The 26,162-nt window shown below is 43.2% G+C and overlaps 2 long non-coding RNA genes across 3 annotated transcripts; one reads left to right on the top strand and one right to left on the bottom strand.

Moving 5' to 3' along the window:
* Positions 1 to 332: 332 nt before the first annotated feature.
* On the bottom strand, positions 333 to 26,162 carry LOC123862433 (uncharacterized). Of its 2 annotated transcripts, XR_010405167.1 has the most exons (4): positions 23,915 to 26,162; positions 20,554 to 20,820; positions 1,671 to 2,011; positions 333 to 613 (listed from the first exon to the last, which is right to left on the bottom strand). It is a non-coding gene; the product is annotated as an uncharacterized LOC123862433 (long non-coding RNA). The 2 variants fall into 2 exon arrangements; XR_010405166.1 differs by lacking the exon at positions 333 to 613 and having other exon boundaries at positions 903 to 2,011.
* On the top strand, positions 12,530 to 22,367 carry LOC135361611 (uncharacterized). Its single transcript, XR_010405168.1, has 4 exons — positions 12,530 to 12,805; positions 20,807 to 20,933; positions 21,746 to 21,865; positions 22,015 to 22,367. It is a non-coding gene; the product is annotated as an uncharacterized LOC135361611 (long non-coding RNA).

The raw sequence follows: 26,162 nt of genomic DNA, 5'->3' as shown, positions 1-26,162 counted from the left end.
TGGATTCGTCTCTGTAGAAAACATGGAAAGAATGGACGTTGGGTAACCACTGATAATGTTGGCCTCGTTCTCCTAACCCAGCAAACCAGGGTTAGGACCTACCTTCAAGAGTGGATGAGATTAAGAGAGAATGTGGGCACAATATTGTTCTTAGTACCAAGGACATAGTAAGCACTCAATAAAAATCATTCTCTTTCTTGGATTTGCAGATGCGGCGCTTAACTCAAGCATCCAGCGGTTTTCCCTGAAGGAGCAGAAAATTAGTTGGCTCAAGGCAGTTGTCCTGCTCTCTGCAATTCTTCCACAGTGAATTTGCGTCTGATGATTAACGAGTCTTTTCTCAATAGTCTATTCAACTGTTCATAAATCCAAACAGCATCATTATGACTCTTCACTTACAACGTGTGACCCAGAAAAAACAAAGCTTGGAGAGATACAAAAGGCAGATGATCTGTTTTCATTCCTTTGTGGCAAGAGTGCTGCATATTTCGCTTCTGATTCATGGAAAAATATCCAGCACACAGGAGTCGGCTAGATTGGTGAGAAGCCTCAGACCAGGGGGTTTAAGAATACAGTTTCCAATGTCTTCATTACCGGAATCTAGGAAGCTGACCTGGAAAACGTTAGCAACAGAAAGATTTCTTTTTGCTGGAAACTTGCTCTGTGAATCCGCAATCCTCCTACCCCCACAGGTTGTGTTGGTTTGTTTAAGCAGCTTATTTAAAACTTATGAATTGGTGGAGCGTCTGGGTGGCTCAGTCCATTAAGCATCTGCCTCCGGCTCAGGTCATGATCCCAGGGTCCTGGGATCAAGTCCCACATCAGGCTCCCTGCTCGGCTGGGAGTCTGCTTCTCCCCCTACCCCTCCCCCCTTCTTCTGCGCTCTCGCGCTCTCTCTCTCTAACAAATAAAATATCTTTAAAAAAGAAAAATAATTCTGTAGTGGTTAGGACTTTTTCCGTTTGCAAGGGAAAAAAACACAAAATGGCTTATTACAAAGTGAATTTATTGGCTTGACTGACTAAAACCTCCAACAGCTGAGTTGCAGGCATGACTGGATCCAGGTGCTCAGGAATCTCTCCATCTCTCGGGTTCTCCTCTGTGGTAACAAAACAGGCCCCTTGCAGCTCCTAAATTACTACCTACCAGTGTGACAATCCCAGCAGAAAGATGATGCCTCTTGGGCAATGGTTCTAGAAAAAGCTCCAGAACTGGTCCAACTTGGGTCACACACCCACCCCCGAACCGATCACTGTGGTAGAGAGAATGTGGTTCTCTTATTGGCTAGGCTGGGTCACATGTCTAAGGGAGCGGGTGTAGGGGGCAGGATCAGCCCGATTCAAACCACTTGGGTTGAGAGTGCGAGAGAGAAAGTTGATCCTCCAAAGGATAGCTGGGGTATTCCTGCCAGTAGAACATCATGTGGAGGCCAAAAGCCTCCAAATGTCCTCAACAGATACAGATTCATTTAGCTATTATTGGACATGAATACCGTAATAATACTAGTGACACTCTACCGTCTGTCAAAATCCGACTAGTTTTTCAGGCTCATTTCAAATGTCACCACAAATAAATCTTCTCTAATAAGATTAATTTTCCATCAGCACACTGTTTATTTTTCTCTCATGGTCTGGATCATATCTTGCCCCGGATTATGTTGAGTTACACACCCGTTTGTCTCCTCTCTTGTTTGGAAGAAACTTAAGGCAGAGCCAGAGTGGGGCATGCCGCCCATTCATCCCCCAGAGCCTGAGGATGAAGGCTTCTGTCCTGATGTGACCAGGCCTCAGAATGAAAAGAATGCAGGATGGTGAGAAGGGGAGAAATCACATGACTCCCTCCAGGAAGAAAACGCATCCACGATGCAAAATTGGATCATAGAAGTCAGGCTGGCTTTTCTTTTTTAAGTCCTACTGGAATCGTCTTTCTTTCATACGTGTGGTGAAACCCAGAGTGAAGCTGAAAACAGATTCAACCCCTAAGATGGCAGTCAACTCGGAAATTTCCTGTCCTGAATGAATAGGAGAGAGAGAGAGAGAGAGTTGTGAAGTGCCTTTCTCCCTTCAATAAACAAAAATGCGAATACTCCAGATGCCTTTTACACTCTCCCCAGGGCTAGCAGATTATTAATAAGTTCAGAATTTTGCCACGCTGCTCTTATTTTTACAAGCCGTCTGTTTCCTCTCCTGCCGTTTGTGGCTTCATTCCAGAGACACTCCCCCTGGGGGAGAAGGAGCTGACATACCAAGATCTTTCTAGTGTCACCCTTGCTTGCAGGCACCTGCAGATTCCCCTTGAAGGTTTCCTGTTCCACTCAACAGGTTTTAATTATGTGAACTAATATTTGCTCACTATGTGAACCATGTTTACCCTCGTAAAAGGCCAACTCCAAAGGACTGGGGTTAGGCAAGCCCAGAAAAATCTCAACCCTTATGCAAACGTGCTATTATTTCCCGCCACCTACTACTTCCTTACTGGTGTCATTCCAGGCACTCTGCTTTTTGGACATCTATCTCCCGGTCTTATTTAGAGCAAAACCCTACAAGTTTTTTCTTTTCAATTTCCACCAATCCCGGGACTAAGTTCTCCTCCTACAGATGTCTGTTCTTTCTTTCTTTTTTTAAGATTTTATTTAATTATTTTTGAGAGAGATAGCATGAACGGGGCGGGGGGGCATTGGGCAGAGGGAGGAGCAGACTCCCCACTAATCAGGGAGCCCGATATGGGACTAGATCCTAGGACCCCGGGACCATGACCTGAGCTGAAGGCAGACGCTTAACCAACTGAGCCACCCAGGCGCCCTACAGATACCTGATCTTTCTGTGAAGAAATATCCTCTGCTGGCTCCTTAGGAAAGATTAATTGTTAATCACCTTAATAGGGCTGCAGTGGTGCTTCCCTTTCTGTGGTTTCTTGGTCATATTTCTGAACCAAAAATTAAAGACTGTCTCAGAAATTCTGAGATGTATTGTTTCTCAATTTTTGTCAAGCATATTGCATGGTTTCTTCCATTGCCAAGTTTCTCCCTAATAATTCTGACATGTTTGTCCCCATACACACTTATTTCCCATAACCAAAGAGCCTTGTGGTGTGTTGCTGGGCGGAGAGGGGAGGGGATCCTAGAACTCAAAAGATACAAAAATCGGGGCGCGCCTGGGTGGCTCAGTCGTTAAGCGTCTGCCTTCGGCTCAGGTCATGATCCCAGGGTCCTGGGATCGAGCCTCGCGTCGGGCTCCCAGCTCAGCGGGAAGCCTGCTTCTCCCTCTCCCACTCCCCCTGCTTGTGTTCCCTCTCTCGCTGTGTCTCTCTGTCAGATAAATAAATAAAATCTTTAAAAAATAAAAAAATAAAAGATATAAAAATAGAAGCTAGTTATGTGAGACTTCATGTATTATAATAACAAACACAAGAGTTCCTCATGTATTGTTTTATTGGCTGTTAGAGTCCAATGTCTTCATTCTGAGTTTAGAGGTGCAAACACACAAACCAGGCTGCTCACATCTTGGAAAAGGGGGCAGAAAACAAGTCACACATCTATCAACCAATCAGAAATGAGCCATTTTATCCACAAAGAAGGCTGAAGGAAGAGAGTGTGTAAGCACCTTTTGTCCACAGCAGAGCCTGGATACAAATGACCAGAACTCTGAACCACACCAGAAGCTCTTAGTGCAATAGATATTCAACAAGGCAAAATGCACGCCCTTCCTCTTCTCTAAACTAGTTCCGTGACAGGGGTGGAATGAAAGTCTTCGGCTTTCAATACACATCACTCTGATATAAATAACAGCCTCTAATGGCCTCAAACTTGACTTCCTCAAAGTTCAGGTCTTCACTTCCCCCAGTGTGGGGCCAAATACACCTGTGCCTCCGAAAACGGCACACTGAATTCTCTTAAGTAAATTATCCGTAGGTATTTCTGAGGCAAGGTCCTGTACCTAGTGGTTCAGTTGCACTTATATGCAAGATTCTCCGTGGCATGTCTTCAAAGACACATGACACATGATGCTTGAAATCCAAGAGAATCTGCCATACCCTGTGTTCTTTAATCATTGCCTGCCTGTCGGTGTAAACGGTTTAGCTACACAACATGCCTCTGCTGGCAATCCTGTGCTCTGTGCACGCACGCACACATCATGTGTTACAGACAGTAGAAAATTCCGTGCTCTTAGGACAGGCACCAGCCAACTCCTTAAATTGTGAAACTCAGAACGCAAGCAAAAAACCTTGTGATTTGAGGGCACTTTTGAGTACATTTCTGGAGCTTGGCCAGGAGAGCAATTTCCAAGCGAACCAGCTCAGACAGTTGACGGCTGCATGGTCTGCTCACCAGCCTAAAACCAAGTTCCTTGTCAAGCGAAGGGTGATGTCGCTTCTCTTTCCCCTAGCTCAAGCTCCAGGCCTACAGCATGTCTGCCAAGTCACAGGCAATTGGCCTTCCCAAAAATGTGTCAAGAAGAAGGAAAGAGGAGGGAGAAGCCAAACCCAGCTGCCTCCCACTGAGCCACCGCGGAGGCAGCCCACAACCAAACCATCCCATGCTGAGCAGTGAACCTGCTGGTCCACAGGCACGACAGGCTGGTGCTCATTTCAGACAAAGCGGGGAGGACTGACCGAGTTCAAACACCCTTCTCCCATGAAGTGGCCCCATACCAATCACCCAGCCAGCCAAGAAAGTAGTTTTTGTCAAGTGGGCAGCTTGGCCGGGGAAGTAATGTCTCTAACCAGAAGCTGCCTTGGAAGAGTGGCAATAAAGTTCGAGCTGGGCCTCTGTCTCTACTGGGCATGGGCTCAGAACACAGAATCCATTTGGGGGCATCTACTCAGATTCGGAGTCGGGGGGCCTTAGGAGGAAAAAAAAAGCAGCCATGGTTTTCCTGACCCAAGAATCTATATCCAGTGTGCAGTCAGGCTACCCTGAAGATGCCAGAATGGGGTCTTTCTTCCTCCTTATTGGAACATTAGTCCATGAGAACCCACTTTAAAGTTCCATAAACACATAGTAAGTGAATAAATAGTCATATGCCTGGTATTTGGGGTGGCAAACATCAATTTAGAACATTTGCTCCAGTTAAATCTAACTCAGGCTTAACTTAGAGGAGACTAGTCCAAAGTAAAATAAATAAGTAAATAAATTTATTTTTGACAGTTTCTTAGCTCTTTGGTATTATCACCTATTTTAAAAAATAAGCATTAAAAAGCCTAGACAGCAAATGGTATAACTTTATTCATCTCTCTGAGTGTTAGATAATGAATTAGCCTCTGTCTCTCACCCTCACAAAGGGTGATTTCAGACTGACTGAAGTTTCAGACTGATCTGGGCATCTAGGTGGCTCAGTTGGTTGAGCATCTGACTCGATCTCAGCTCAGGTCTTGATCTGAGGGTCATGAGTTCAAACCTCACGTTGGGTTCCACACTGGGTATGGAGCCTACTTAAGAAATAATAATAATAAATAAAATAAATTAAAATAAATTAAATTTCAGGTCCATTAAAAAGCCTACATAAAAATCAAAATAGAATGATTTTTAGAAGGAAACGTACGAGAATATTTATAATCTTGAGATAGAGAAGGACTTTCTAAGCGAGAAATAAAACCCAAAAACCACAAAAAGATTTATAGATTCGACTGCATAAGAATTTTAAACTTTGTGAAATAAAAAGCAATATAAATAAAAACCAAGAGAAAATATTTATAATAGAATAACACAGAATTAACATCCAAGATATATAGAACACATACAAATCAATAATAAAACACAAACCACACAATAATTAATGTGCAAGGAATATTCATAGGAAATTCACAGATATAATTGGCCAGGCTAATAGAACATGGCTTGTGACCCAAACTTTCATTCCTAGATAAATACCCAACAGAAATGTATGCACATGTATCCTAAAAGACATGCATAAGAATGTTCACAGCATTGTTATTTGCAAATGGCTAAAAGTTGGAAATAACCCAAATGTCTATTGATATACAAATTGTGGTATATACATATAATGGAATATAATAAGCAATGTAAATGAATATATTATAGCAATAAGCAAGTACATGAATGGCTCAGAAACATAATGTTGAATGAAGGACGCTAGGTGTAAGAGTGCATGTTTTATGATTCCATTTGTATGGAATCCAAAAACAGGCACAACTAATCAATAGGGGTTAGACATCAGGATAGTGATTACTTTTGGGGTCTTGCGAAAGAGTCTGATAACATTCGATTTCTTGACCTGGGGGGCAGATACAAGAAGAGTTCACCTTGTGTTAATTCATTCAGCAGTATACTTATGACTTGTGTACCTTTTCTTTAATTTTATACTTCAAGAAAAAAGTTCAAAAAAACCCAAATGGTCAATAGACATGTGAAATGATGCATAACCTAAGTGGTAAACTAGAGAAATGCAATTTTGCTTTTTCTGCATGTGATGCTAGCAATTATTTAAAAAATTGATTATGTCCAGTGTTGATGAGTGTCATGGTAGCTATATAAATTAGAACAGAATTTTCAGAGAGAACCTTTGTATTATTTACCAAAAACTGAAATGTGCATGCCCTTTGGTCCAGAAATTCCACTTCTAGAAATACATCCTTCAGAAATATTTATACATAAGCACACAAATTTTGCACAAGAATGTTTGTTGTCGTACTGTTTGTAACAGTGAAGAACAGCAAACCACCTACGTGTCCTATAGTAGGTTAAGAAACTAATACAGCTATACAGTCTGGAAGGAACGAAGCCATTGAAGAAAACGGGGAAACCTAAACGCACTAACACAGAAACATCTCCAGGGAACATTGTTAAGTAAAAAAAAGTAAGTCACAGAATAGAACATGTTATCTTGTGTATGTATAAATGCCTTGAATATAAACAAAAAGATTTAAACATGAATGCAAAACTAAAATCTGATGTGGTTCATTTATCTAAATAACTTACAAGTCCTACCACAAAAATGAACTCTCTTAAAAAAAAAAAAAGAACTTCTCTCTTGAGATAGAATGCACTGCATAGGAATTTTCTGGAACTGTCTCTGCATCCTGAGACAGACCCTAAAAGGACTGCACCACAACAGGAAAGAACTGTTTCTTGTCCCACAGCCTCCTAGAAGAGCCTCAGCTTCTCAGAAATGCCGGCTCCCACACAGGCCTGAGCGACAGCACGTGGAGTCTCTCCAGACCTTTGTGCTTCCCAAGCACTTTTTCAATAACTAACTAATCCGCCAAATGGCCGGGGCAGGCGGGGCTCCCCCAGACGGGGCACTCCCTGCTACCAGCTGCCCTTCTCCAGAAAGCAAAGACATCCTCTAGAAATGGGTGTTCCTCAGCCCCTGTCCTACCTCAGCCCCTAAACTCAGCAGGGTGAGGAGGGCCTTCAAGGCACCGCCCAGGACAGGACGACAACTTCTTCTGACAGTATGTTCTCCAGAAGAGTTAGATCATTCTCCACTCTCCTGGCCCCACCTCTACCTACCTCCTGCCTCATCTGAGGAAGAACAGTGCAACAGGCAGCCGGAGAAATAGCATCTTAATACTGTCAGTTTCAACGCGGCCATTTTTTGTTCAAGGATCCTATGAACAATAGGAGAATGCATGGATCCTTTCAATTTCTTATTGTACAAATAAGTTAATAGCAGGAACAGTCTCTGTTACAATATTCTCAAATGGTTGCCAAGGTTCCCAGACTTTGGAATTTAACGAGCCATTAAAATTTCAAAAAAATCTGAGAAGACTAACACAGGATTGCTCTTTCTTTGTCTTTTCTTTTTTAAGTACGCACCAGGCCAACCTCGGGCTTGAACTCAGGACCCGGAGCTCAAGAGTCTCATGCTTTACTGACTGAGCCAGCCAGGCACCCTGGGACTATTCATTTTTATTTTGCCGAGTATAGGCATTTAAAAAACAACCTGAGCTTTGTCACCGTCACTTCACAAATGAGTAGACACTTTAACACCAAAACAATGTGGTCATGGCAGTCTCAGATTCCAAAACGGCACTTTAAATTTAACGCACTTAGATTTACGAATAATACACATATTTCACATAGACTGGTGAACATTTCCTCACAGACTGGCACCGGTCCCCTCTGGAAAGAACAGGCAGATATTAAATCATAAATTTCGAAGCCTGGCTATGCCTGTGAAAGACAGGAAGGCATTAAAAAAAAACAAACTAGGGGCACCTGGGTGGCTCAGTTGGTTGGGCGACCGACTTAGTTTCAGCTCAGGTCATGATCTTCCTGTTATGGGATCGAACCCCACGTCAGGCTCTGCGCTCAGTGGGGAGTCTGCTTCAGATTCTCTCTTCCTCTCCCTCCCCCTCTCTCTTTCTCTCTCTCTCAAATAAATAAATAAAATCTTAAAAAAAAAATCCAGATTCCAGGTTCCCAACTCATATTTACTATATCAGCCTCTTAGCCTCTTTAATAGTAAGGCCCTGGTATGTGTATTAAAAAAATTTTTCTTACTGTGGTAAAATATACATAATATGAAATTTACGATTTTAACCATTTTGAAATGTACAATTTGGTAGTGTTAAGTACAATCACAATGTGGAGCCATCATCATTACTATGCATTTCTGGAACTCTTTCATCATTCCAAATAGAAGCTCTGTACCCATTAAACAGTAATTCCGCACACGCCTTCCCCCAGCTCCTGGTAACCTCTATGCTACTTTCTAAGTACCTCATAAAAATAGACTCACCAGGGGCGCCTGGGTGGCTCAGATGGTTAAGCGTCTGCCTTCGGCTCAGGTCATGATCTCAGGGTCCTGGGATCGAGTCCCGCATCGGGCTCCCTGCTCCTTGGGAGCCTGCTTCTCCCTCTGCCTCTCTCTCTCTGTCTCTCATGAATAAATAAATAAAATCTTAAAAAAAAAAAAATGTTTAAAAAAAAAAAAAAAAAAAAAAAAAAAAAAATAGACTCACCAATATTTGCCCTTTTGTGTTTGGCTTACTTCACTTAGCATGATGTTTTCAAGATTCATATATGTCACAACATGTATGGGATTTTATTCCTCTTATGGCTAAATAACATGCCATTGTATGTATATACCACATTTTGTTTATCCATTCATCTGTTGGTGGACAGATGGGTTTTTTCTACCTTTGGCTATTGTGAATAGGCTGCTATGAACACTGGTATACAAATATCAGTTTCAGTACCTGCTTTCAATTCTTTGGAGTGAAATTCATATGGTAATTCTATATTTAATCTTTGAGGAAACACCGTACTGTTTACCACCACAGCTGTACCATTTTACATTCCCACCAGCAGTTCACAAGAGTTCCAATTTCTCCACATCTTCATGAACACTTGTCATTTTCTGTCTGGCACAGGGTGAGGGGTTGTTTGGTTGGTTTTGGGTTTTTGGAATAACCATGCTAAGGGGTGTGAAGCGATATTTCATCATGATTTTGAATTGCACTTCCCTAACAACCAACAATGTTGAGCATCTTTTCATGTGCTTATGGGCTATACATATATCTTCTTTGGAGAAATGTCTATCCAAGTCCTTTGTCCACTTTTTAATTAGGTTGTTTTAGTTTTTGGTTGTTGAGATATAGGAGTTCTTAATGTATTCTGGATACTTATCCTTTAACAGGATAAGTATGATTTACAAATATTTTCTCCCACTCTGTGGATTGTCTTCTCACTCTCTTGATAGTCTTTCCATGCACTAAAGTTTTTAATTTTGTGGAAGTCCAGTTGTTTTATTTTTTCTTTTCTTTCCTGTACTTCTAATGTCATGTGTAAGAAATCATTATCAAATCCAATGTTGTGATTATTTTCTATGTTTTCTTCTTTGAGTTTTATAGTTTAGCTCTTAAGTCTTTGATCTATTTTTCGTTACTTTTTATAGATGGTATAAGGTAAGGGTTCCAATTTCATTCCTTTGCATGTGGATGTCCAGTTTCTCTAGCATCATTTGTCAAAAAGATTGTCCTTTCCCCCATTCAGTGGTCTTTGCACCCTTATCAAAAATCATTTGACCCTAGGGGCGCCTGGGTGGCTCAGCTGGTTAAGCGACTGCCTTCGGCTCAGGTCATGATCCTGGAGTCCCGGGATCGAGTCCCGCATCGGGCTCCCTGCTCGGCGGGGAGTCTGCTTCTCCCTCTGACCCTCCTCCCTGTGATGCTGTCTCTCATTCTCTCTCTCTCAAATAAATAAATAAAATCTTTAAAAAAAAAATCATTTGACCCTATATGCAAGGATTTGCTTCTAGGCTCTGTATTCTATTCCATCAGTCTGTATTGTCTGTCTTTAGGCCAATACTGTGCTACTTTGATTATTGTAGCTTCATAGTAAGCTTTGGAATCAGGAAGTCTGAGACCTCCAACTTTGTTCTTTTTTTACAAGATTGTTTTGACTATTGAGAATCCTTCAAGCTTCCATATGAATTTTAAAATGGGTTTTTCTATTCTTTAAAAAAAGTAGAATTTTGATAGAGATTGCCTTGACTACTTAGAACAATTTGGGTAGTATTCATCCTAACGTTAGGTCCTCCAATACATGAGCACAGGATCTCTTTTCATTTATTTATGTCTTCTTTAATTTATTTCAGCAATGATTTATAATTTTCAGTGTATGAGTCTTTAGCCTCCTGGGTTAGAAATTTATTCCTAAGTATTTTATTCTTTTTGACACCATGGTAAATGGAATTATTTTCTTAATTCCCACTCAGAGTTTTCTTTTCTTTCTTTTTTTAAGATTTTGTTTTTTAAATAATCTCTACATGCAAAGTGGGGCTCGAACTCACAACCCTGAGATCAAGAGTCTCGTGCTCTACCAACTGAGCCAGCCAGGCGCCCCAACTTCAGAGTTTGCTTTGCTACTGTACAGAAATGTAACTGATTTTTGGTGTGCCATTTTGTATCCTGCAACCGTTGAATTGTTTATTAGCTCGAGTTGTTTTTGTGTTTGTGTGTGTGCAATCCTTAGGGTTTTCTACGTATAAAATCACATCATCTGTGACCAGAGATCATTTTACTCCTTCCTTTCCAACTGGAATGCCTTTTAGTTCTTTCTATTGCCTCATTGCGCTCGCTAGAACTTCCAATGTTATGCTGAATAGAAGTGGACATCTTTGTTTTACTCCTATCTTAAGAGAAAAGCTTTCAGTCTTTCACCACTGGGTTAGCTGTGGGTTTTTATATATGGCCTTTATTATGTTGAGGAAGTTTCCTTCAATCCTGAGTTTACTGAGTGTTGAATTTTATCAAATGCTTTTTCTGCATCAGTTGAGATGACCATGTGGTTTTTTTCCCCCTTTCATTCTATTAGTGTGATGTATTACATTGATTTTCATATGCTGAACCACCTTTGCATTCTGGGAATAAATCTTATTTGGTAACTGTATATAATCCTTTTAATATGTAGCTGAATTTGATTTGCTAATATTTTTTGAGGATTTTGAATCTATACTCATAACAGAACTTGTGCTGTAGTTGTCTTTCCTCGTGGTGTCTTTTTATGGCGTTGGTATTAGGATAATGTTGGTCTATAGAACGAATTAGGAAATGTTCCCTCCTCTTCAATTTTGGGAAGAGTTTGAGAAGAATTCGTGTTAATTATCTTTAAATTTGGGGTAAAATGTACCACATTTTACCATCTAGGACCGAAAATCCATCCGGTCCTAGAACGTGTGTTTCTAAGCCAATTCCTTTCCCCTCTCCCCACTTCCCATGATATACAGTTGCATTTGGGACCAACCACCCAAAATACCTCATTTGAACACCTTGGGGTATTACTCTTGATAAACTAGCAGCATTAGGCTTTAAAAAGAGAGAAACATAGCCAGGAAACATCACCAAGCTCCCTGGCTCCAGAAGGTGCCTGCAGGACCTGGGGTAAGTGAGCCTCTGAGAATGAGGAGGGCATCCACAGCCTGGGGAGGAACTGGGGTGCCCTGGGGTGCCGCTGCCTACTTCTGGCCGCCGCTGCTTCCATCCAGCCCCTACTCCCCACAGTCACACCAGGCGTGTAGCCACTAGAGAGCTGGGCAAGTCCTTAGTCTAAAAGAGGGGAAAGGCGGAGGTGTTGTGTGCCAAATGTGACTCATGGGAGTCAGACAGCCAGGGGTCAGGTTCCTCTTGGAACTCTCATGGGCCCAGCAGATGGTGCCAACAGGAAAAAGGAAGCTTCTTGACCCAAGCTGATTCCTTTAGCTTACTCTCCCTGAAACATTTTCTTAGTCTCCTCGTGCACGAAGATCATGGACCATGGAAAAGTGTCATAAAACTTGTTATTAGACAGAAAAGCAATGTTCCGTAGGTTCCTCTGCCTTTTAAACTCTGTCTCCCCCCCTCCCCACAGCCCCCACTCCCCACTCCCCACCCCCATTGTTCCTCAGGCACTGGTCTCCATTTCCAGTAAAAACTGGCTTGGCCACTTGTGCAGAAAGAGGAATTAATTTAATATTTGAATACTCAACTGACTGGTTCTCCTTGGGAACAAGGAGCCAAGTAAATATCTGAGAGAGAACAAGGGAAGGAACAAAATGGCATGAAGCCCAAATGCGAAGTTCCTCCATCATCCTGCAGTTCCCTGGACGTGCAACCACGTCCTCTCTCCTGGTGAGTCACGACCTCCCACGCCCAGCACAGTGTAGAAATATTTGACTGAAACCCGAATAAGATCGGAAGAACAAGTTGAGCAGGTAAAACATTTCCCTGCTGTCAATTTCATAAACTGCTCAACCTGGCTTCAAGATGGAAGGAAGACAGAAGGAGGGTTTTTAGCAACACAAGGTTTTACATAATCCCACAGAAACTAAGGATCTGCAATAAGGCAGATATTTTGAAGATGGTGAGTCCCGCGAATATTTCCATCTATAAACGTGAGAGTGCATGCAAGCTCTGAAAAGAGATTTTGTTTGTTTTGTATTGAGGGGAGGGGCATCTCTGCGGAGCTCTAGACCTGAAATAGATGATAAGAGACACTTGGGAAGGTCTGAGTTTCCTCTTCAAAATCCAAGCTGTAGGTAAATAAACACTTATACTGTTCCTATGTCTACTCCCCCTGCCCACCCACCCCTTCCACCTGCGACCCCTGAAACGGAGAAGAGGAAGTGAGAATAGCATCCCAGAAAATCAGAACTGGCTCAGAGACTAAAGACCTAAAAGAGACTGTAACATTAGCAAGCTATGATTAAAAATCCAAATTGTAACGCCCAATGTTCAAATATTCTAAGCCACGGTTATAGCAGAAACATGATTTCTGAAGATAGAGAAGGGCTGGTGAAAACCCTTAGGGGTCTGCAAAGGTGTGAACTTACCCACAAAGCTGCTGCAGCCCAAGCTCTGCCCTTGATGAATGCAGGGGTTCCTCTCCCTCTTCATGTAAATAAAAAATGTCCCAAATAGGCTGGCGGTAGGTCATTGCTTCATTATCGTGATGGTTATTCTCAAAAAATACTTATTAGGCATCCACTTGGCCAGCACTGACCTGACCAGACCTTTTTCAACTTCCCTGAACCACCACTTGGGTGGTGAACATATTCAGGAGCTTTGCTTCATCACTGTTCTGGAATTACACCCCTTGAAATTTCTATATAGGTATGTGCTGCTTTTGACACAGGCTTTCGTGGTAAGTAGGCACGAAAATAGAGGCTTATAATTAGCTCTCTGGGGAGGCAATGTGTGGTAGAGCAGAACGCAGCAGGAGAAAAGTCAGGGCAGGTATTGGAGAAACACCGCATGGGAGGTGTTTCATATAAAAATGTTTGAAAGTGTGGGCAATCCCACCAAAGTGCGGGAAGCCAAGGGAGTCCTATTGCTGCAGACCTTTCTAGTTATAATTTCCATACGTATTAGTACAGGGTTTTGAAAGTGTACTTGCAATTTATCTCACACATTCAATCTTGGAAACTTGTTGTGGGCTCAAGTACGAGAGACACACGATCCTGGAGAGATCACAGCTCCATGCGGGCAGCATGAGGTCTAATCAAGTCTGTGTCTCCAGCCCTGAGGCCAGCCCCTGGCCCCAGGACGGGCTCTCGATTCATGCTCCTTGGATCGCATCCTTCCAGACCTCCCCACTTGTTACTTCTTCATCTTTTGACATCTCAATCTAAGATTAGCTGTCAATTTTAAGCCCTATGTCTTTAAATGTCAAGCACTCCGCCACTGTACATAGAACCAGCCTTAATTCTGGGGTAGATGCTTATTGACTTCTGCTGTGTCCTTGTCTGTGTGTGGCTTACCGCAGATGGAGTTCTGGCTGCCTTATTTTCCACCCCTTCCTGCCTTCCCTGACAACACAGAGAGGTGACAGGCAGTACCAGGACTTAGGCACTGGGCCCTGCCCCTGTTCACCCTTTACAAGACTTTTCCCTCACTTTCTATCAACTTTTTTTGTTACTCTCCTTCATATATTTGGAGACTGAATCTCACCAGCTTACTCTCACTCGGATGGACCTAATGGTCTATTTTCTCTTCTCAGCTTATGAAAACAGAAGTTACAGTGGAGTTGAGTCTTGGTTAAGCTTAAGCTTTTTGCCACCCCATGACAATCTAGAGTGGTCCAGGTGATGAATATAGATGTGCCCCCAGAGTAGCTAGCTAGAAAATAATATGCTCTCCAGGACTGTTTCTTCTTCCCCCCAAATACATGAGGTTGGGTTTTCACCAGGGTTGGAGCAGGGTTTTCAGGGTACAAATCTGATGGGGTGATGTTCAAAAAGCGGTCTTTTGAGCAAACTGACAATTCTAACCAGTGTCCCTTTCACCCCATTTCTTCAGAGTGAGACAAACCTTACACAAATTTCAATAGCTGCATGCTTCATACTGCATCTGATAATAATATGATTTTGGAGTTAGACTGAGTGCAGTATTTTATTCCCCGCAGAACTCAGGAGCATAAGGGAGCATCCATATGATTCCCAAATTTCAAGCAAGTGACAGTTTGCCTGGCTCTATTCTCTTTTGTAAAATGAGTAAATAAACTAGTAAGTATAGAATCCGCAAAAATAAAACTCAAGCGGAGCTAAAACCTGCTCAGAGGATTTTAATATGCAGACAAACAAATCAAAGTGATTTGTATATTTTTCAACCCAGCCCAGGACTAGATGGGCAGGAATGGGGTAGGAACCTTTGACTCAGGATACCTCTTTTTTATTTTTAGAGTTGGGAGGGCAGAGGGAGCGGGAGAGAGAGAATCTTAAGCAGGCTCCATGCCCAGTGCAAAGCCCGTGGCTGGGGCCCAATCTCACAACTCCAAGACCATGACCTGAACCAAAATTAAGAGTCAGACACTTAACCAACGGAGCCACCCAGGTGCCCTAGGAAACTTTGACAATGACATTGCTCCGCAGGAGGAGCCCTCCAGAAGTCACCTGCTATAAATGTTCCCTAGTGCGACTCATTTCCTTTGTCTTCAAGACTCCCAAAGGGTTTTATATAATGCACCCCGAAGCAGTCGCTGCATCCAGCATTGATCCCATCTTCTTAAAAAGCCACATTTCTAGTAGTTCAGGGGCAGGAGAGAAAATACCTGCCCCACCCCACCCCCCCGCCATCATCCTCAGAAGTAGTGCTGGAGAAAATACAACCAACCAGGCGTGACATTACTAAACTAAGATGGGTGCACCCACAGGTGAGGAGGATTTCCCAGCCGGGTGTGGGAGGTGATGAGCAGAGCTCCCAGTGTGTAGGGAAACATAGATCACTTAACTGTTGTACTTCAGAAACGCCCAGACTGTAACCAGAGCTGATAATTATGTCAATGAACATTCCACCTTCTTTTTATTACACTGATCTGTTCACTTACAAAACTAAAACTTCTAGGATTTCTTCCCAGAAGCCATAGGTTTCCAAAAAAATGTGGAGAGTTTCACCAGAAAGACAACACTGGGTTGAAGAAAGCATTTTATTTGCATAACGTTTTCATTTATATGTGTTCATTCATCATCTTTATGGGAGATAGGTTATTCAGTTCATTGTTTTCATAAAATTAAAATGCAACATATAAGAGGGAAATTAAAGCAAAACTACAAATTGTGGTCAAAGTAGCTGGTGATGATGGCAAATTTCAGCACACTAGAAAAGTCTCTTTTTTTTTCCCTTTAGCCAACCGTTATCAACCACCCTTATGTGCCAAACAGACACCAGGCTGGATGCTTTGGGGATACAAGATGGCAGCATAATAAATGGTCTATGCCCTCAAGACTTTTTTTAGTTTAATTGGAAAAAACAATGATATATAGACATAAATATAAATATCAACAATTCTAGAGGCACCTGGGTGGCTCAGTTGTTTAAGCATCTGACTCTTGATTTCAGCTCAGGTCATGGTCTCAGGATCATGGGATCGAGCCCCGCATCAGCCTCCACGCTGGACGTGAAGCCTGCTTAAGATTCTCTCTCTCCCTCTCCCTCTGCTCTTCCACCCCCCTTCTCTAAAAAAAAAAAAAAAATCAACAATTCTAGGACATGAGTAGCGTAATGGTCAAGATTACAGACCTGGAGCCAGATTGCCTTGGTTTGAGTCCCAGCTCTACCCCTCAAGGCCAGGATGAGAGTGAGGCACTCACCTGGGGCACAGAATTTAAGAGGATGCCAAAAGAAAAAAAAACTCTGTAATCAAGATGAATAATATTTTAACGCAATATTTTAAAAATTCATGATGCACAAAATAGCAGAAGTTTAAATACAGACAGGCTCCAAAAACGCTACGCCAGGTCATACTGGAGCCCGAAGCAAAAGAAAAAATGTGCAACCCCATATACATGTTTCGGTGTATTGTTTAACGGTTAATTTTGTCCCAGGACATTAACGTAGTTGAGAAAATATTGAAAATTGAAAAATAGGTGTATTAAAGCTCACCTTATTTTAAGCTTAAATATTTTATTTTTGCCCAGACAGAATTTGTTAAAATTTTTACTTTCCTGGCTTTCAAGGAAGCAAACTCATCACTTACTAGCTTTGAAACCCCAGGTGAGTTTCTTAACCTCTCTGTGTCTTAGTTCCCTCTCCTGTAAAAAGGGTAGAGGAAACAGTGGCCCCTCACAGGGGTGCTGTGAAGAGTAAATGAGTTACTATGTGGTGAGCAGGCAGAAGGATGCCCCGCCTGTAGCACATTTTCAAGGGAAGCCTTTGTTACTGCTGTATCTTCATTATGGAGGCAGTGTAAGTTCTCGAAGATCAGAGAGGGGAGATCGGCTCCAGCTGGGATGACTCCTCGCTCATATCTTACATCCCTCTCGGGCGCTCATGCTCTGTGGGGGCTAGGACTCCACAGCTTGTTCACCAATGTACACCCTGCCCTCTAGCAGCTCAGGTCCCCTAACAGGCACTTGACACATATTGTTATTGGATAAATGATAATCAGAAATGATAATCAGAAATGATAATCATCCTCCCCCCTGCCTTCCCTTTGGCAGCCATCAGTTTGTTTTCTGTATGTATAGGTCTGATTCTGCTTTTCGTTATCCATTTTGTTTTGTTTCTTTTTTTTAGATTCTACATATGAGTGAAATCAGATGGTATTTGTCTGTCTCAATATGACTTATTTCACTTAGCATAATACCCTCTAGGTCCATTGATGATGTTGCAAATGGCAAGATCTCATTCTTTTTATGGCTGAGTAATATTTCATCATACCACATTTTCCTTATCCATTCATCTATGGCTGGACACTTGGGTTGCTTCCATAACTTGGCTATTGTAAATAATGCTGCAGTAAACATGAGGGTGCACATATCTTTTCAAATTAGTGTTTTCATTTTCTTTGGGTAAATACCCAGTATAGAATTATTGGATCATAAGATATTTCTGTTATTAATTTTTATATATGCTCATTTTAAATGTATCATTGAATCACTAGGCTCTCATGCCAGCAGAGATACTTCCCTAAGCCACCTTACTACCCAAGATTGGAAAGCCTATCGTAAGTGGATTCTGTTCAAAGAAGCAGGAACAGGGACTCAATAAGAAACTCGATTATGGATTACACACTATTTCATTTGTAACACAAATATTTGCTTCCAGCTGGAGGGGAGGTCCCGTATTAATTAGAGCTCAAGTTGCTGACTTGGTTTACAGAATATAGACAAGAATCACTCCTCATTCCTGACGCTAAGAAGTTGGGGTGGGGAAAGAGGGAGTGACATTATTCATACCAGAATAGCTCAGAATGAGATTGCATCTCTTATGAAACTTTAAGAAATCACAGACGATAGTGACACCAAATACAAATCCAATTAACCCTTCTATTTGGCAGCTGATAGCATTCTAGCACTTCTATTTTATTTTTCCCCTTATTAATTTTAAATGTTATTGGCCAGACTTTTTTTTAATCTATGAATGTGTTTTTATTCCCCTCCCACACCTTGTAGTGACCCCTCTCACTTGTCCTATTTGAGTGAAGATTGGGTTCTGTACTTCCTTGTCTCAAAGGAGGTTTGTGGCAGGGCAGAAACACAAGTTGCCCATGAGATGGTCCCTTCTTGCCTTTTGTTTTCAAAAGCTTAAGCCATTGATTAATATACTGGGGTTGAGGGGTCTCGTAAGGGAAACCTGAAGAAAGTGGAATGTTCATCAGACATAAAACATTCTGGGAGATGAGACAGAGGGACAAAGGTCTCTGCATTCCTCAAGCATCAGGGACCAAAGCCAGCTCCATACTAGTGCCCCAAGGAGGCGACCAAATCTTCAATGGCTTAGCTTCGTGGCACACCTGAGGAGACAGAACCCTAGGCAGCAGCCTTGCCAAAGATCCCAATGCTTCAAGTGCCTCAGGGAAGAAAGCAACCAGCACGATTGAAGGGACTGCACTGGCCAGGACAACAGGTGTCTCAGCAGTCACAGGTACAATTCAGTGACTGATGGCCACAGGGCTTCCCCCCGTATCTGGTCTCTCTGAGACCCTGGGCTTCCAAATGACCCTTGGGGTGAAGGGGCTCTAGAGAAAGTCAGTTCTGCCTGGGAATACATGTCCTTCTTGCTGCTTAGGAAAATGTCAAGTTGAAATTCAGTTGATTTAAATCCATGAAAAAACTCAGTATCTCTTGCCACCTCGAATCGTGGCCTGGGAGTCACGCCTGCAAACGTTGAGTATTTAAAGCCAATACTTGATGAAATTTCTCTCTATATTCAGTTAGCTGTGTCCACTCTGGGAACGTACCCCAAACCCTTGACTCTAGGTTTGTCTTAAAATCTCTACATACAGGGGCTCTTATGTGAAAGAGTATAGCGGGCTTACTTCCAGACTATTCTTTTTTTTTTTTTTTTAAGATTTTTATTTATTTATTTGACAGAGATAGAGAGCACAAGTAGGCAGAGAGGCAGGCAGAGGGAGAGGGAGAAGCAGACTCTCCACTGAGCAGGGAGCCTGACGCGGGGCTTGATCCCAGGACCCTGGGATCATGACCTGAGCCGAAGGCAGCAGCTTAACCGACTGAGCCACCCAGGCGCCCCACTTCCAGACTATTCTTAACAGAGACCAACTAGGAGCAGAGGGAACATCTCTTCAGATTTGAAGACAGGAACATCAGATGGCCCAATCTAACTCTTGGTTGCAGGCAACAGAGGCAAGCCCTGCCTAACTTTATCTAAGCTGGGATGTAGTGAAAGGGTGTTGAATAGTTCACAGGATGGACGGGAGGGCTGGAGAACAAGGTTCAGGAAATGGGCTGGAGGTCAAGAGAGAATGAGCAATAAGGACCACAGCCAAGGTCATGCCTCAGGACAGTGTGCATGCCCACTGCTGTCCACAGCATAACACTGTCACCACGAGTGGCCTCTGGACTATCCTTGAATCTTTGCTTCACTCCCTTGATATTCAAAATCCCAGAGAGGAGGGGCTGACTGGCTGAGCCTAGGTCCTGCGCCATACCCTGGATGTCTGAGCTAGGGAGAGGGGGGATCACCCTTGACACAACGTAGACCACTGCACCTGTCCAATACTACATGCAACGGGGAACTCCCTCCAGAGCAGAAAATAATGTGGATGGGTGCCCACCACATTCCCAACCACGTAGGGAAAACGAAAAGGTGTTAGAGTTCTGAAAGCTCCAGCCTTAAATTAACTACCCTAGAAATGTATTCCCTTTATTTCCTGGAATCAAGCCCTGTGAAAGCTTTATGTAGGCTCATAATTTCACTCCCAGATCATTTTGTAACTCATGACCCTGATTCCTGCCATGCACTTGGCCCTGCTCATTGGCCCTGGCTTTCTTCTGTTGATTTTAGATTACCGTAGCAGTCCCCCAGGCCCAGGGACTGAAAAGCTTGGCAGACACCTAAGTTCAGAACAATCTTTTCACTTTACCTCTCACCTCTTACCTCCACCCTGAAGCACATGGGTCGTGTTGGCTTCCTGGTGAAGCTGAAGAGGGAAGATAAACTTAAGGACTACAGATTTAGAAAGTGTTTTTATCTCCTTACATATAGAAGAACTAAATTCTCAGAAAAAACAGAAGTATGGTCTGTTTTTTAAGCTCTCCAGAAGCAGGAAAACACTATCCTTGATACAGCCAATGATAAGACCCAAGCTGTGTTTGAAGATTCAGTAGAAAACAGGGAACAGTTGATAAAAACAGGAAAAAAGATGCTCACAAACTATCTCCAAATCCATTCACATGCCCAGGAGGAGGATGTCCAAGGGATCATGACAATGGCCGGGGACAGATCACTCCCATATCTCTGATGGCTCCTTGCTGCTTCTCCAGCTTTGGGCAACGGACATGATGAGCAGACAGAGCTGGCGTTATGGGTCGAGCCAGGAGAGGAGTCCTCTCTTTCATCTGACAGCATTGGAGGAAAAACCTCAGGATCTGTGTCTGACAAAAGAATCTCTTTTTTTTCCTAGAGGTTCGTCAGGATCTAGGACAGGACAGAAGAGACAAATGTTCTGAAAAGGGAAAAACTAGAGGAGGTCTAAGGGGACGTTCAAACCTACAGCTGTGCCACAATGAGTGTGTTATGCAGTCTAGAAGGTATGTATAAGCCACAAATGATTGATATGCAGTAAGTGCTTATTAACTGATTTTCTTTAAAAAAGAAAAAGTTTGGGGGCACCTGGGTGGCTCAGTCGGCTAAGCATCCGACTCTTGGTTTCAGCTCAGGCCATGATCTCAGGGTCATGAGATAGAGCCCTGAGGTAGGCTCCAAGCTGGGCGTGGAGCCTGCTCGAGATTCTCACTCCCTCTGCCCCTCCCCCCACCCACTCATGTTCTCGAACTCTCTCTCTCAATTAAATAAATAATTTTTCAAGAAATAAGGAAAGAAAAAAGAAAAAGTTTGGAAATGGTAATTAAAGACAAAATCTTTCCAATACTTCTTGTCTTAATTTTCTTTAACTTTGTCCCTTTGTTCACTCCGTATTCAAGGGTCTCGTGTTGTTGGCTTGGCCAAAGCAAGGGCAAAGTCCCCCCTAGGCTGTGCCTCCCTGCCCTGGCCCCAACCAGTGTGTGACTGACTGTGCCAGTGAGCAGGACCTCAGGAACCACAGCACCAGTGGCCTCGACCTTGGCCACTGGCCAGGAAGAAACAGGTTCTGGCGGCTGTACCTGAGGTTTTGAAAAGCTACTTTGTGCCCAACCCCGAGGTGCTGTGTGAAGCCTGGACAAGAACAGGCATGCTTCTGCTGAGCTGTGTGGATGCGTGGGGTGAGCCTGCTCTGGGCTGACTCCAGGTTAGGCTCTGAAATGGGAAACCTGAGGCAAAAGTAAGAAGTCCCAAAGAGAAAGGAGCAAATTTTAAAATTCTAAGGGCTCCCATAAGCCGCAGGACCCTATGTCTCCTCCAGGTCCCTTCCCTCATGGCTGATCACTCTGCTAAAGAAGAAGCTTCTGCCTCATGCAGCAGCAAGAATGTTAAACCAGAGGAAGAAAGTGAAACGACACAATTGTCTCATTTTTCATCAGAGGTGAAGCTTACATATATAGCATTTATAAGTATTATATAAAATATAAAATATTGAAGTTCTTCACATTTTCCTAAATATGATTGACAAGGGCTGAAGGTCACAGAATGAGGCTTTTGTATGACTCACATTTATTTCTTTCCGTTTCTTAGCTGTCACACTCATCTATAATAAAAGGCCTTCCAGTCTATTATTACTTCAGGAGCACTAACACTTCTCAGAGGACCTCCCTACCCCAAGGAGTTTTTACTCGATCTCCAAAGAAGATATAACATTCTCAAAGAGTGAGTCAATTTATCGGGTGAGTGAAGGCATAAATTACTCAGCCATCCATCTTTACATCTCAGATCTGCATAGTTCTGCAGAGATTTGCGTATTACACCAGGTTGCATCTCAAGGCAAGCCCTGGGCTCGACAGAAATTCTCAGGCTGAGGTTTACAAGCCATGGGAGTTTTGCATACTTCCATGGCTTTTGGTATAAGTTATTGACCCTTGATCATGATGTTTTAGCTCTCAGAAAAAGGTGAAACATGACTCAGGTTCCAAAATGGAAGTGTCATCTGTGTGTGGCAAAATCTGGTGTGTCATATTTTAATTTATAAAGATGCTCCCAGGGGTGCCTGGGTGGCTCAGTCGTTAAGCGTCTGCCTTCGGCTCAGGTCATGATCCCAGGGTCCTGGGATCGAGCCCCGCATCGGGCTCCCTGCTCTGCGGGAAGCCTGCTTCTCCCTCTCCCACTCCCCCTGCTTATGTTCCCTCTCTCGCTGTCTCGCTCTCTATCAAAAAATAAATAAAAATTTACTTTTTTTTTTTTAAGATTTTATTTATCTATTTGACAGAGATGGAGATAGCGACAGCAGGAACACAAGCAGGGGGAGCGGGAGAGGGAGAAGCAGGCTTCCCGCAGAGCAGGGAGCCCGATGCGGGGCTCGATCCCAGGACCCTGGGATCATGACCTGAGCCGAAGGCAGACGCTTAACGACTGAGCCACCCAGATGCCCCAAAAAATAAAAATTAAAAAAAAAAAAGATGTTCCCAAATGCCACCAGTGCTCCTTTCATGCTCAGCAGGTGCCCCTCCTACCTCACGGAGAAGGGGAAGGGCACCAAGACTGATCACTCTCTCAATTTCTCTACTTTCTGCTTCCTAACTCACAGTCTCACTCACGTCCAGCCTTCCAGCTGCAGGACTGCGGGCCCCCCCTCCAAGCCCCACCATCATCGTCCTGATACTGTCCCCACCATCCTGAAACCTCAAGCCATCAACAGGCCCCATTCTCTTCGTTCCTCAGTTTCTCCCTTGCCACTAGTTGCCCCATTCCTCTCCTCCCAAAGGAAATGATCAACACTCTCCATCCTGAAGAACCGCTCCGTTCCTTCCTCACCTTCTCACTGCCAGTCTCCTTGAAGGCACTGGCCTCTCTCTCTTCGCCATTCACACCTCCCCTGAGTACCCTTAACACCGGCCTTTTTTCCCTTTGGATGTTTACATCTATTCTCACGGTTTCCCATGTTACTTATAAACTAATTATTCCAAAGATCTATCTTTAGCCCTGAACTCTCTTCTGAATTCCAAACCGTGTCTAAGTGCATAATGGCTCTATGTGGCCAGGTGTACTGGAAGCCCCTAAATAAACATGTCTAAATCCAAACTCATCAACTCAAACTTACATCCCCAACCCCACCCCCAGCAAATGGCTGCATCTCATCAAGCTAAGAGTTATTTTCAATTACCAGAAATCTATAAGCAAGAAAAGACTACAGTTACCGTATATAACCACAAAAATGCAGAGTAATATGGGGGAAATCTTTGACACCCATAAAACAAACAAGCAAACACAATAGAGAATAACCTAAAGGATTATTGAATAGAGAAACCCCAAAGGAGTAGAAAAATATATTAAAATAGTGAATTGAAGTGATATCTTGGAGACAACTGGTGAAGACCAGACATGTCTAACAATGAAGAAGTCATTAGCTGATCGTACCTGCCTGGATTTAATTTGCTTAGGCCTACCATTTGCAATTGAAGAGATCAAAAGACATCGTTACCTGGACAGCGGTATTACTGCTGGCAAAGTGGATTTGCCTGTTGTGTCTGCCCAACACAGCAGGAAAGTTTGCTTCTAGAAGAAGAGTACATATGGTTTACAGCTTTCCATTCTCACTTCTGGTAAGAGCAGACATCACAATAAGCAAGGCCTTGAAGTACCAGGGGGAAAAGCCAGGAGAAGACACATGTCAAAAATCTGCACGGATTCCATGTGCTGAACAAAGTTACACATATCACAAATTACGCAGTCACTTGCCATAAGTGACTCCGAGATATAAGAGAACTGGATTCCAATCAATATTCATCAGTTCCCAGCTCTAATCTGTATATTATTCAGTGACCTTTGGCAAATGACTTACATTTTCTGAGATGATTTCCAGATCTAAAAAAGGAATGTCTCATGGTTAAAAATCACTTGACAAAAATCAAGCTCAAGCTCAAGAGTGATAGTTAAGTGCTCGAAATTCCCAGCCCTGCCAACTGACTTGTAGAATGTTCAAATAGAACTTTGTAGTTGCCAAAAAATGGAATAATGCTAGCTTATATTTCTAGGAAATGTCAGATGCGGCAATTTGGAAAATCCACCTGCTGTGCCTAAGCCTGAATCTAAAACAATAAACGGTCCATTTTTCTCTGGAAGTTGAGTCCTACTGAATTAATCTTGTTACAAGACGAACGCCTCAAAGTAAATATGATGAATCACTCCTCCTACCATGTTTTCCTCTCGTGGTTCTAGCAGCAGTTCCCTGCTCTCTCTCCAACAGCACTCTAGTAAGGAGCCAAACGCCTGAAAGCAAAGTGTGATCAACAGATGCTCGTTTCCATAATTGGCACTCTTCCAATAGCCAACCCCAAATTTAATTAGCCACTTATCTGAAGCAGAAAAGGCTTTCTAAAGCATTCTAGTAATCTGTGCTTGTTCTTGCCACTGGTGCATGCCCCAGCCCCATGTGCCTCCTCACCCAGAAGTCTTCTAAGCATCCACAGCAAGCACAGGATGGGTGCCGATTCCTACTGGAAATAAACAATTCTCTAAAAGTGTGCATGAGATTTCTCTACTAGGGAGAAAGAATAATATTCTGTTGCACTGAAGACCGCATACAGCACATGGGAAGGACACTGGAAATGAAGCTGTGCAAGTAGCTCAATATAGCAGGTCCGCATGTTAGCTGGGGTAAGTCACAGCTCTTCCTCTGTGACCTCCCCAGCATTAGACTCCATCCAACCTACAGCCAGATCCCAAATGTCCTGGTGGCTGCGTTCATTTAATACTGCCTGAGAAATACCGTCACTCCACTCTTCACTCCGCTGACCTTGGACTCGGTGAATTCTGTCATAGCTCCAAATCCCTTGGAACAAAGGAACTGTCTACATTCAGTCCTCTTGACAACTGACTGCTGTAAGATGGGGTTTCCAGGAACTCATGTGATCACATGACTCCACAATCACCTCAGGGGGTCCTGTTGGCTCAGGGGGCTGGTGTCAAGCTGAAACAGAAGGTATGGATGCCCATGAGGCGATGGCAGATGGTGTGGGAGGTGAGGCCCGGCGCTACCCACCGTGGCTGGCTGTGTTCCTGTTGCCTACCCCGCATCATTTGCCCTGTCTGCTGGGAGCAAAACTCCTCTTGGTGGTGGTGAACCCATCCATGTGGTTCAATCAGCTGACTTCCCCAGTGCACCCCAATTGCTCCGGGACCACAGCGACCGGGAGAGAGTTGGATCAGTGACCCATGTCAAGCCAGAGACCTCTTTGAAATCTGGGTTCTCAGAAAAGGCTTTCTCCTGAGTCACTGAGCTTAAATAATGTGAGTCCTGCTTACCACTTGGAGAGAATCTGTCTACCAGGTAGCAGTAGGGGCCCTCCCATTCCACACCATTTGAGCCCTGGATCCAGCCCTGCCTGGAGCCAAGCAAGATTAGCCTGGATTTCACTTCCGTGAGCTAATCTGATCAATTCCTACTTTTGCTTAAGCTACATAGGATGTGGTTCTTTCCCTGAAAGCTTCCCTGCTAATGAACACCTAACTTCATCCCCTTCTGCCTAACTTATTTAGATGATTATCTTCCTTCTTTTTGTGGTCTTTGTCTAAAATTTTCCATATTCTCCCCTCCAGCCCTCAGGTCAAAACCTAACTCTTAAAGGGACCCTTCCTATATTAACCCATACCTTCCAAAGACCTAGAGTCTTCGATGTATGCACATGTGGATACCTTTCATCCCATAATCACATCCTACTTGCTATTCC

Source organism: Mirounga angustirostris, unplaced genomic scaffold (genome assembly GCF_029215605.1).
Source record: "Mirounga angustirostris isolate CCGP_5_RB_7025 unplaced genomic scaffold, mMirAng1.0.hap1 SCAF_9, whole genome shotgun sequence".
NCBI lineage: Eukaryota > Metazoa > Chordata > Mammalia > Carnivora > Phocidae > Mirounga > Mirounga angustirostris.
Note: the sequence above shows the minus strand (reverse complement) of the source record. Positions and strands in the feature narration are given on the sequence as shown.